The sequence below is a fragment of the Acomys russatus genome, chromosome 19 (assembly GCF_903995435.1).
Source record: "Acomys russatus chromosome 19, mAcoRus1.1, whole genome shotgun sequence".
In the NCBI taxonomy this organism is placed as follows: Eukaryota; Metazoa; Chordata; class Mammalia; order Rodentia; family Muridae; genus Acomys; species Acomys russatus.
Window position 1 is genome coordinate 14,388,864 of NC_067155.1, and position 13,408 is coordinate 14,402,271.

A 13,408-nucleotide genomic window follows, 5' to 3' on the forward strand; every position below is an offset into this window, starting at 1 on the left:
TGGGGCTCTGTTTGGGTGTTAGGATGGGTGTGGCAGGCACCGGCCAGAGGCCATGACCTGGCCAGGCCTCCTGGGGCAGCTGCCTAATCCACTTGGTGCCAAAGGCCCAGATTTGGTACCCAGAGAAGAACCAGGTCACCAGGGAGGAGGGAGGAGGGATGCAGGGGCGTTCTGAGGTGGCTCTTGACCACCGCGCCGGTGGGGTCACGGAAGGGTAGATGGCGGAGACCTCTCCTCCTCCAGCCTCCACACTGCCGGGTGTCACCACACCACAGCGTGGGGTGGGCGTCTATAAGACTCTCATCTGCTTGGGGGGGTAGAGGCAGGAAGGATCCTGAGATCAAAGTCATCCTCGGCTCTATAGTGATGCAGAGACCAGCCTGAGCTACATGTGAGACACTGTCTCAAAAAATCAAAAGGGAATAAAAGAAGACTTTTCTTCTCTCCCTTTCTTTTTCTTTTTGGAAACAGGGTTCCATGTAGCCTAGGCTAGATATGAACTTATTGTGTAGCTGAGGATGACCCTGAATGGCCGATCTGAGTGTTGGCATCATGGGTGTGTGGCACCCTACCTAGTTTATGTAGTGCTGGGGACCGACCCAGGGTCTCCCGAGTACTCAGTGACAGCTGTGCCCTCTGAGCCAAGCTCTGTCCTTCCTTCAGTTTCCTCTCTCTCCTCTTACCCTCCTTTCTTTGTTTTCATCATCATTTTGGGGGGGGGGCGGGTGGCGGGTGCCATCACGTGCACATGGAGGCCAGAGGACAGCTTTGGGAAGGGTCCTTTCTCTCTTGTGGCTTCGAGGGCTCAAACTCAGGTCATCAGGCTCAGTAGCCTCGCCTCGCCGGTATTTCGTCCATTTAAACAACAACAACAACCCTTTAATCCCAGCACTCGGGAGGCAGAGGCAGGCGGATCGCTGTGAGTTCAAGGCCAGCCTGGTCTACAAAGGGAGTCCAGGACAACCAACGCTAACACAAAGAGACCCTGTCTCAAACAAACAAAACAAACAAAACCCAATTATTTTTATTTCTTTTAGGGGAAGTTTATTATAATTTATTCACATTACATCCCGATTGTAACCCCTTCCCTCTTATCCTCCTGTTCCCACCCTCCCTCCCTCTTCCACCCTGTTCCCCTCCCCTAGACCTCTGACAGGAGGGGCCTCCTCCCCTACAGTCTGACTACAGCCTATCAGGTCTCATCTGGATAGCTTGCATCTCCCCAACTTCCTTTGTGTTCCCACAGGGTCTCTCCGCCGAGGGGCAGGGGTCAGATCGTGGGTTTATTTCTTAGTCATGTGTATTGTACATGTCTGTGTGTGGCTCTCTGCATAGGAGTGCAGGTGCCTGTGAAGGCCCGAGCTATTGGGTGCTAGTGAGCCTCTCAGAGTGGGTGCTGGCAACTGAACTGTACAAGAGCAGAGTCCCCCCACTTAATGCCTCACCTCACTTTTCTCTTTTATCTATTTGTTTATTTATTGAGATAGAGTTTCTCCTCTGTGTTTCCTTGGCTGTCCTGGACTTGCTTTGTAGACCAGGTTGGCCTCCAACTCACAGAGATCAGCCTCCTGAATGCTGGGATTACAGGCCTGTGCTACCACACCCAGCCTCAGTTTGTTTGTTTGTTTGTTTGTTTCTTTTCTTTTTTTTTTTTTTTTTTTTTTTTGACACAAGGTCTCACTACATAGTTCAGGATGATCCACAACTCATTCTGTAGCCTTGAACTCATGAACTTGCCTTAGGTCCCTGAGGGCTGGAATTATAGATGTGTGAACCACCACATCTGGCTTAAATTTTTTCTTTTGGTTTTGTTTTGTTTTTGTTTGTTTTGAAACAGGGTTTCTCTGTGCAACAGCCCTGGCTGTCCTGGAACGCGCTCTGTAGACCAGTCTGGCCTTGAACTCGTAGAGTTCCACCTGCCTCTGCTTCTCAAGTGCTGGGATTAAAGGCGTGTGCCACCACTGCCCATCTTATTTATCACATCTTATTTATTTATTGATGAGGGGAGGGCATGAGATGCTTGTGGAGGTCAGAGGGCAACTTGCAGGAGTCAGGTCTCATCTAGGATTGAACTCGGGCCATCAGGCTAGGTGGCAAGTGTCTTTACCTACCAAGCCATCTCCTCAACCCCTCCCTCCCTCTTTCTCTCTCTCTTGAATTTTTTTTCTTTTTTTTCTTTTTTTTTAAGACTTATTTATTTATTACATATACAGTGTTCTGCCTGCATGTCAGAAGAGGGCACCAGATCTCATGATAGATGGTTGTGAGCCACTATGTGGTTGCTGGGAATTGAACTCAGGACCTCTGGAAGAGCAGCCAGCGCCCTTAACCTCTGAGCCATCTCTCCAGCCCATCTCTTGGGTTTTTCAAGACAGGGTTTCTCTGAACAACTGCCCTGACTGTCCTGGTCTTGCTCTGTAGACCAGGCTAGCTCAGCATTCATGAAGCCCTGCCCTCAATATCCAGCACTATATAAACCAGGTGTGGTGGCCCACGCCTGTCATCCCCGGCACTCAGGAGACGGAGGCGAGAGGATCAAAGTCATCCTCAGCTATCTAGTGAGTATCAGGCTAGCCTGAGCTACGTGAGACCCTGTCTCAAAACAACAGCAAAGCTCACAGGTAGGGTTTGGTGGTGCACTGATGCCGGAGGATCACTATGAGTTCCAGGCTAGCCTAGGGCACATAGTGTGAGACCCTATCTAAAAGCAAAAAACCCTCACTCAGATGGAAAAGCAAAGCCAGAAAGGGGTCTGCCCCTTATAGTGAGGTAGGATGTCCACGCTGCCGAGACTTTCCAGTCTTTGGGCAGCATGCTACAAACCACAACCTGCTCCTGGGCAGGGAGCCATACCGGCAGCCCTCCTGTCCTCGTTTCTCCTGAGTATCACTGTGTCCTGGGCTGCCCTCAAAAAGGCCAGTCTGTATGGAGGGGGCAGAGGCTTGGGGAGGGTTTGCCCCCCCTCCCTGCCTTCAGCTGTGACCTTACCTCACCCAGCTCTCTCTGCCCAGCCCTGCTTCCACAGTGTCGCCTGAGCACGCTGGGATTGGGTCCCACTGTTGTTCAGGATGGTTCCCCAATGTCCCTGGCGCCTCTGACTCACTCACCTTGTCCCAAACTGACCTTAGCATCTTCCTAGACCTGCCCTTGCGCCCTCTCTCTCCCCTTCCCTCCCCTCTCCCTTCCCCTGCAAGCCCCACTCTTATCCAAGAAGAGGCCACTGCCTCCCTGAGAAGGGAAGAAGAACTGGGTGGTAGTGGAGGGGGGGCAGGGTCTCAATCCTCACATCTTTCTTATCCCACCAGCAGCACAGAGGCTGTCATGGCTGCCCAGTGCCCTCTGCAGAATACAGAATCGCCTTGTGGCCGTGAAGCAGTGTGTGTGTGTGCGTGTGTGTGTGTGTGTGTGTGTGTGTATGTGTGTGTGTGTATGTGTGTGTGTGTGTGTGCGCGTGCACGCTCACTTAACCAGCCTTATGGAATACTCTCCAGGCTCCCTCCCTCCCCCTCCCTCCCCCATTCCTCCCCCCTCCCTCCCTCCCCCCTCCTTTCTTGCCCCCTCTCTCCCCCATTTCCTTTCTTCCTTGAGCCCTCTGCCCTCATCTGTTCTCCTTGCACTCTACAGAGTATTTTGGGGGCCTTCTGCCACCTCATGTCCTCCGTGTCCCCCGCTTCCAGCAGCTTCCCCTCCTCCAAGCCCTCCCCCACCCTCTGTTCTCACTGTTCAGGCCTGTGTCCCCACAATGTCCCCAGCACTGGAGAGAGTGGTTCAGAGTGCTAGTGGAAGCTGACACCAAGTGTGGATGACACAGAGCTGGGAGTCTCCAGGGAGGCCCAGGTTTCTGGGCAGGGCTACCTTTTGTCCCTAACCTGTGTCATGGCTTCTAGTGCCCAAGCATCACATGACCCTTTCTTGTCCACTGTCTTTGTTATCTCCATCCTCCTCCCTCCCTAGTGTTCCTGTAATATGAACCCTTTCTGGTTTTTGAAATGTCTATATAGGGTGTCCTTGAACTCACTACGTAGCTGAGCATGATCTTGACTTTTTTTTTTTTTTTGAGACAGGGTTTTTCTGTGTAGCCTTGGCTGTCCTGGACTCACTTTGTAGACCAGGCTGGCCTCGAACTCACAGCAATCCTCCTGCCTTTTCCTCCCAAGCTCTGGGATTAAAGGTGTGCGCCACCACCACCTGGTCTGACCTCCTCTATTAAAAAAAAAAAGATTTATTTATTATGTATACAGTGCTTTTTGCTTGAATGTGCATCTGTATGCCAGAGAGGGCACCAAATCTCATTCTAGATGGTCACGAGCCACCACGCGGTTGCCGGGAATTGAACTCAGGACCTTCAGAGGAGCAGCCAGTGCTCTTAACCTCTGGGCCATCTCTCCTCTGGCCCTGGTCTGAGTGCCTGGATTGCAAGTGGTTTTATGCGAGGCTGGAGTCTACCCCAGGGCTTCTAGAAATGCTGTCCGGGAACTCTACTAGTGGAGTCAACACCCCTGGCCCCTGTGTGAGCCCTCTGAGTCTCAGCAAAGGCCACAGCTGATTTGCTGTTCTCATATGCACTTGGCCCAGTTGCATGTCCTGGCCTTAGACTGCTCTGTTGAAGGAAGCAGCGTGGTCACCACCTTGTGCCTGGCCTTCCTCAGGATGAGCAGTCAAGGAGCAAGAGCTGGAGAGATGGATCAGCCATTAAAGGCTAGGCTCACAGCCAGAAATATAAGGAGCAGGGGTGGGGAAGGGCACATTGGTCACTTCTCTGTTTGACGCACTGACTGAGCCTTGTCTGGGTGCGAGCATTGTCCAGGACACTGGGGCGGGGCGGGAGGGGTGTTTGAGGGGTGGGGGGGGTGAGCATTGTCCAGGACACTGGGGCGGGGCGGGGCGGGGGGAAATGGGGGTGGGTCCCAGCCTCGAACAGAACAGACATGCAGCTCAAGTTCTGGCTGAGGAGTCAGTACGAATAAGCAACACTGGAATGCGACATGACAGAAAGATCATGTTTGGTTTGAATTTGGTTTTGCTTTTGAAACAGAGTCTCATGGAAACCCAGGTTGCCTGGGACTTGGAGGGTGACTGGGAACTGCCTCTGGCCTCTGCCTCTTGAATGCTGGCATTACATACAAGCACACACTGCTCCCACCTGGTTCACCTCACGCTGAAGGTCAGACATAGGGCTTTGTGTCAGGCAAATCTTTATTAAACTGATCAGAGTTCCTGGCCCTGATTTTTCAGTTTCATTTTTCCTTTCTTTCTTTCTTTTTTTGTTTTTTGTTTTTTGTTTTTCGAGACAGGGTTTCTCTGTGTAGCCTTGGCTGTCCTGGACTCACTTTGTAGACCAGGCTGGCCTCGAACTCACAGCGATCCACCTGCCTCTGCCTCCCCAGTGCTGGGATTAAAGGCGTGCGCCACCATGCCCGGCTATTTTTCTTTTCTTTATTTAGTGGAGGGGTCTCATTGTATAACCAAGGCCATGTAGACCAGACTGGCCTCGAACTCACAGAGATCCACCTGCCTCTGCCTCTGGAGTGTTGGGATGAAAGGCGAAAGATTTGTGCTACCACGATGGCGCAAAGTTTTCTTTTTTGAGACAGGATCTTGCTCAGTGAGCCCAGGCTGGCCTTGAATGTGAGACTCTTTTTCTGCCTGACTTTCCAAAGGAGCTAGAACAGCAGGTACAGTGGGGCCAACGATGGGGCACATATATTATTGTCCTTTTATCCAGCCCTCTGGTCCCACCCCCCAAATCCTATGAGGTAAGTGAGGACCAGGACCACCGCCTTAGGAGGCTGGCGCAGCCTGGCACGGCACATACCTGGAATCTCAGCACTAGGGAAGGTAAAGCAGAAGGATTGCTGCCAGTTCCAAGCCGGCCTGAGTTACCCAGCAATCCCGTGCCTCCAAACAAAAACAACCAAAAAACAAAAACCCAGAAAACAGGGCCAGTGAGCTGGCTTATTGCGCGCAAAGGCCCTGGCTGCCAAGCCCGATGACCTCAGCTCTGTCGTTGGCCCCACATAGTGAAAGGAGAGAACTGACTCCGACAAGCTGCCCTTTGACCTCCACACCCTTGCCAAGGTATGGGCATGCGCCCTCCCCCAAGAGAGAAAATGTGACAAAAATTTTAAAACAACAAAACTATCACTGCCACCAAAACAAAATACATCCTCAAAAACCAAATAAAAATAGCAAAAACCCATACGAAGAACATGCCAACCTTTTTTGCTTACGGGGCCAATTGAGGATACAGTTCTGTGACCTTGTTTTGTGGGGCTTCCATTTCCCTAGCACTCTTATCTAATCTGCCAGGTACCCAGTTCCCTGGGGAGCTCCAGGCTGGAAGTGGCTCCTTAACCTGTCCCAATAAAGCTAGCGAAGGCCTCGCTCCCTCTTCTCTTGTCATCTAGGGAAACTGAGGACACAGGGCAGGGCAAAATTTGGTAAACCTGACCTGGGGTGTGCCTCCCCAAGAAAAGCTGGAAGGCCAAAGTCCCAGAGGTCCCAGCTGGGCCAGGAAGGTTGTTAGATTGTTCAAAGAACCCCAAGTCCACTTCAGTCGTCACCCTATACACAGGATAGAGCAGTCAGGCCTGTCACCTCCATTTTTTGTTTTGTTTTGTTTTACTTTGTGTTTTGTTTTCTTTTTAAGATGCTCTGCCTCCGTGTACACCTGCGGGCCAAAAGAGGGCATCAGATCACATCAAGGTGGTTGTGAGCCACCATGTGGTTTCTGGGAATTGAACTCTGGATCTCTGGAAGAGCAGTCAGTGTTCTTAACCTCTGAGCCATCACTCCAGCCCTTGTTTGATTTTTTTTTTTTTTTTTTTTTTTTTGAGACACGGTTTCTCTATGTAGCCTTGACTGTCCTAGACTCGCTTTGTAGATCAGGCTGGCTTCGAACTCACAGTGATCCACCTGCCTCTGCCTCCCGAGTGCTGGGATTGAAGGCATGCACCACCTGCCACTGGCCACCCCCGTTATTTGTGAGACTGAGGCAGAGATTATACATTCCAGGCTAGCCTGGACAATTAAGTACAATCTTGTCTCAAAATAAAAAGTAAAAGAAGTGTGGAAAAATAAGTCAGTGGTAGAGCCCCTGCCTAGAATCCCCAAGTGAGGGGCTGGGGGCGTGTCTCAGTGGTAGAGCCCCTGCCTAGAATCCCCCAGTGAGAGGCTGGGGTGTGGCTCAGTGGTAGAGCCCCTGCCTACAATCCCCTAGTGAGGGGCTGGGGGCATGGCTCAGTGGTAGAGCCCCTGCCTAGAATCCCCCAGTGAGGGGCTGGGGGCATGGCTCAGTGGTAGAGCCCCTGCCTAGAATCCCCTAGTGAGAGGCTGGGGGCGTGGCTCAGTGGTAGAGCCCCTGCCTAGAATCCCCCAGTGAGGGGCTGGGGGCGTGGCTCAGTGGTAGAGCCCCTGCCTAGAATCCTCCAGTGAGGGACTGGGGGTGTGGCTCAGTGGTAGAGCCCCTGCATAGAATCCCCCAGTGAGGGGCTGGGGGCGTGGCTCAGTGGTAGAGCCCCTGCCTAGAATCCCTTAGTGAGGGGCTGGGGCGTGGCTCAGTGGTAGAGCCCCTGCCTAGAATCCCCCAGTGAGGGGCTGGGGGCGTGGCTCAGTGGCAGAGCCCCTGCCTAGAATCCCCCAGTGAGGGGCTGGGGGTGTGTCTCAGTGGTAGAGCACTTGGTTAGCACCTGTAAAACCTTAGATTCAATCCACATTAGAACACGCACACCCGCACACACACACACCATGCAAGCACACACAAGCACTCCTGCCCCTGTAAAACCTTAGATTCAATCCACATTAGAACACGCACACCCGCACACACACACACACCATGCAAGCACACACAAGCACTCCTGCCCTCCGCTAGCCAAGCAGGTGGGTTGGAGAAACAGACCTCTCATCCCCACCCCTATTGGCACCTCTCACTCCTCTTCTCCTTGCTCGGGGGTTTCCAAGCCATTTAATCACCTAGCAAATATTTACTGAGCACTGACTCCATGCCAGACCGCTGAGGACACAGACGACATAGAACTGTTCTCTTATGTGGCCAAGTCTTATTGGAGGAACATGAGCAATAATTTTTGAAAACCCCCCACTTAGCCTATAATATCAGAGAAAGATAAGTGTCATAATGTTATAAGACAGAAGATAAAAGTGGGGTCAGGACGATAGGGAGGACAGAGGTCATTCTTTTAACTAGGGAGCTCAGCAAGTGCTTGCGGCAGTAAACTGAGACCTGACTGAGGTGACAGGGTTTCTCTGTGTAGCCTTGACTGTCCTGGACTCACTTTGTAGACCAGGCTGGCCTCGAACTCACAGGGACGCGCCTGCCTCTGCCTCTCGAGTGCTGGGATTAAAGGCGTGCGCCACCACTCCTGGCTTCAGGCAGAGTCTTAAGTCACGCCCCCTCCACTGCCGAGTTGCAGAGGTGTACCACCGCAGGCATTTCAGACTTCATTACAGGGCTGGAGAGATGGCTCAGCAGCTAAGAGCACTGGCTGCTCTCGCAGAGAACCAGAGTTCCATTCCCAGCACCCACATCAGGCAGCTCACAACCATCTGTAATTCCGGCTCTGCCCCCTTCTGGCCTCCAAGGGTACCCAAACATATGTGGCATCCCCAAAACACACACGTCCTAAATTTAAAAAAAAAAAAAAAAACTTTATTATGGGCAGAGGATGTATTTATCCCAAGTAGAAGGCAGTGCCCTCCACAGCTCACTGTCAATCCTTCTTTGTCATCTGATGGCAGGGGGTCTAAGGTGTCCCTCTGGGATTGGATTGGAATCAATTCCATGGTTACCCAAAGCCCGAGATGCTAGTGACAATGGTAAATGGTGGTGCTGGCCCCAAGACCTACCACAGCCTCCTGGGTGATTTCAACTGTCTGTGTTCAGTCCGCATACCAAAGGCTGCCGTGTGGGTACAGCTGTCATGTCGCACTGCAGCGTTAGGGGATGCGCAGCGAGGGAAAGTCTTCACAAGCTCATCAGAGACACCACATGCGTGCACATGTATGTGAGCGCATGTGCATATAGGCACCCACGTGTGTGTCTGCATGCATGTGTGTCTGTGTGTGCGCCTGTGTGTGTGTGTGCGTGTACACAGGAGTATACACACTTGTGCACCCATGTGTGTGTCTGCATGCATGTGTGTCTGTGTGTGCGCCTGTGTGTGTGTGTGCGTGTACACAGGAGTATACACACTTGTGCACCCACGTGTGTGTCTGCATGCATGTGTGTCTGTGTGTGCGCCTGTGTGTGTGTGTGCGTGTACACAGGAGTATACACACTTGTGCACCCACGTGTGTGTCTGCATGCATGTGTGTCTGTGTGTGCGCCTGTGTGTGTGTGTGCGTGTACACAGGAGTATACACACTTGTGCACCCATGTGTGTGTCTGCATGCATGTGTGTCTGTGTGTGCGCCTGTGCATGTGTGTGCGTGTACACAGGAGTATACACACTTGTGAAGCCAGAGCTGGGCGTCTGTCAGGTGTTCTCAACAAATGATCAACATTATTATTATTATTATTATTATTATTATTATTATTATTAATTTTTTATTGTGTGGTATTACATTTAGTTTACATGTATGTCTGCGCACCACATGTATGCACTGTCTGAAGTAGCCAGGAGAGGACCTTGGACCTCCAAGGACTGGAGATATAGACGGTTGTGAGGTGCTAGAGGGCTGCTGGAAATCATACTGGAGCTTCCTCTCAGCCCCACATGGCCGTTGTTAATGTCGTGGCACCAGGAGTTGAACCCAGGCACTCCTGTAGACTAGGTAAAGCACTATACCACCCAGCTCCAGTGCCAGTGACTGCCTCCACCCCCTAGCCCCCACCCCCGCCCGAGACAGGTCTCACTCTGCAGCCCTGGCTGACCTGGAACTCTCCATGTAGATCAGGCTGGCCCCAAACTCACAGAGATCAACCTGTCTCTGTTGCCGAAAGGCTGGGATCGAAGTGTGTACCGCCACACCCACCTTCCTTCCTTCCTTTTTTTTCTTTCAAGACAGAGTCTTTCACGGAACCTGGAGCCCACCATTTTTATGAGGCTGGCAGGCTGGCAGGCTGGCGGCGAGCTCCAGCGGTACCCCCACCCCCACCCTGTTCTGCCTCTGTGCTGTGATTACAGGCTTGTGCTGCCGTAGTTGACTCTTTACCTTGATGCCAGGCACCTGAACACAGGCCCTCGTGCCTCAAAAGAGCAAGCACTTTCCCCACTGAGCTATCTCCTTTTTTTTTTTTTTTTTCCCCAAAACAGGGCTATGGTGGCCCACACACCTGGGAGGGAGACAGAGGCAGGAGGATCTCTGTGAGTTTGAAGCCAGCCTGGTCTACAGCCAGGGAGAGGGAGAGGGAGGGGGAGGGAGGGGGAGGGAAGGGGAGGGAGGGGGAGGGGGAGGGAGAGTGTTGGGGGGATGGTCTAATGTATTTTGATGCTAATTATTTGCTATCTCTGTGGCCCACTTTTTGATTAATAAAAAGCCATCCCACCTGGGCAGGGCAGAGGAGAAAGAGGTGTGACTAAGGTCTGAGAGAGAGAGAAAGAGAGAGGGGGGCGGGGGAATCCTGGGAAGAAGAAAGACCTCCATGAGGGAGGAGGAAGAGAGGCATCCCAGAGGAGAGAGAGAGGAAGGCTGCCATGGGTTAGGTGGAGGAGAAGCACGTGGTCGGTGTGAATAGAGAATCCGGCCCAGATGAAGAACATGAGCAAGTATTTGGGATTATGGATGAGAGGTAGCTTGATAGAAGTTATTAGAAGCAGATGGCATGGGATTGGGACAGGGATCCCGTACCTGCCCCACTGTGGGAGGTAGTTTAGAGGATTGATGTCTGCCCTGCCCCAAGTTAACTAAGGCTTTTTTTTTTTTTTTTTTTAATTTATTATTTATACAGTATTCTGCCCCGTGTGTGCCTGCGTGCCAGAAGAGGGCACCAGACCTCATTCTAGATGGTTGTGAGCCACCCTGTGGTTGCTGGGAATTGAACTCAGGACCTTTATGGATGAACGGACAGTGCTCTTAACCGCTGAGCCATCTCTTCAGCCCCCTAACTAAGGCTATTTTAAAATATAACAAGTGTCTGTGTCTTGATTGGTCACTAGCCGGGCCTACAGATAATATTGATAATACTGATAATTTAAAAACAACAGGAGAGGAAAAGACAGAGAAAGAGAGACACAGACAGACAGACAGACAGACAGACAGAGGAGGGTGAGAAAGCCCCTGCACACTAACTGTGCATGTATTTCTCCCTTCTTCACTCTGCTGTGCTCAGCTGTTTTCAGTTCCTGCCTCTACTTCCCTGCCACGGTAGCCTGTAGCCTATAGCCTGTCGTTGGGAGCCACGAGCCCATAAGCACCTTCTTCCCAGAGAGCTGCTTTTTCTCAGGGTGTTTTCTTAAAGCAACTGGAACAGAAACTAGGATATTCCAACAAAAGAGATTTGGGGGGAAGGCGCAGCTATAGAGGCCGCAGCCTCTCACAGGTGCAGTCTATACGCTCTACAGTGGAGCGGCCCAGGGCCACCTTCCATCTCAACTCATCATCTCCCACAGGGGCAGGATGAGGTCACCCCTGTGTCCTCACAGAAGCCTGCACCTGCACTGACCCTGGCACCCTTGGGAGTTGATGGAGGTCTGCTGAGTCGGGGTGGTGGTGGGGAGAGGGGGGCATCTACACATCGGTTCACCAGTCCTACCCTGGGTGGTCGTGTGACCCTGGTGCGAGGACACTGGCCCTTTGGCCCACAGAGGTGGCTTCCGAACAGAAGGTTTTCCCCCCATGAATCATATAGACTCTGGTCAGAGCCCAGCCCACTTCCTTCCTCAGGGCCACTTCCTCATTTGTCAGACAAGGGGCCACTATCTCTTAGAAGCAGTGTCCTGAAAGTGGCAAAGACAGGCCACAGGGACCCCTGGTGGGAAGATCCCGGAGCTGCCCAGCTCTGGTCAGAAGAGCCAGCTCTAGCTAAGCGGGCTGAGCCGCTGCCTTGGTACCTGGAATCCCATCCTCATCGACACTTGCTTTGGGCCAAAACGCTCACACTTTGGGTCCCTTCTCCTTTTTTATTTGTTTACATTCTTCCAGGCAGAGGGAGAGAGCAGGACCCCTAGCTTGAGTTTTGGGGTGCAGAAGGAAGTTCAGTCTTGTGGATCACAAAGTGGAGGAAAGGGACAAAGAACACTAAAAGAGCAAGCCAAAAGTCCCCCAGGACTCAAATCTCGCAGGCTGTAGAAAGTTTTCTTTTCTTTCTTTCTGGTTTTGTTTTGCTTTGTTGTTTGTTTGTTTGGTTGGTTGGTTTTTTGAAACAGAATTTCTCTGTGTAATAGCCCTGGCTGTCCTGGACTTGCCTTGTAGACCAAGTTGGCCTCAAAACCACAGAGATCTGCCTGCCTCTGCCTCCCACGTGCTGGGATTAAAGGCGTGCACCACCACTGCCTGGCTCTTTTTTTCTCTTTCTTTCTTTCTCTCTTTCTCTCTTTCTTTCTTTCTTTCTTTCTTTCTTTCTTTCTTTCTTTCTTTCTTTCTTTCTTTCTTTCTAGGCAGCATTTCTCTGTGTAGCCCTAGCTATCCTGGAACTCTCTTTGTAGACCAGACTGGCCTTGAACTCAGAGATCCACCTGCCCCTGTCTCCTGAGTGCTGGGATTAAAGGCCTGCGCCACCAAACACAGCCTGAACAATTCGCATTAAAGGCCTGCTGTGGCTGCTCCTAGGCAGGGACGGGAATCCAGACCATGGAGAGGTTGAGGCTGAGAGGAGGGGAGCTGCCTGGTCCAGGCTGGGCTGTAGGGATACAGTCAGGACGTGCCAGTGTGTCTGCTGCAGGCAGAGGCAAACCAAGGTTGGGCGTTTTGGCCTGAGGCATCAGAGTGGGCTGTGAGTGGGACAAAAGCAGGGGCTGGGTGGTAGTGGGGTACAGGGAGTCGTTGGAAGGGTGGGCGGGGGGGGGCGGTGTAGGGAGTTGGGAGAGCAGGGGTGGAGGGGGTGGTGTTGGATGGTGGGTGGCTTTGTGCCGGCTGGCCTGTTTGTTGGCCTTTGCTGCCTCCTGCTGGCTCAAATACCTATTTGATGAACTGTGGGAATTGTAAGATTCCTGCATTCAGGAATGGTTGCTTGCTACACACACCTGTCTTTCTTCTTTCCCCGTTCTTCCTTTCTTATTTTTTATTTAAACTCTGCTTTTTTATCATTACCTATTGTTAAATCTCAAAGGGTGGCTTGTGGGAAGCAGTCCCCTTCCAGTGTGTGGGTACCAGGGATCAAAACTCAGGCCACCAGGCTTGGCAGCAAGCCCCCTTACCCACGGAGCCATCTTACTGGCCTTTAAGCACAAGTACCTGAGTGGTTAGATCACTTGTTTTGTTTTGTTTTTTTTCCTTCTCAACACTGCCACTT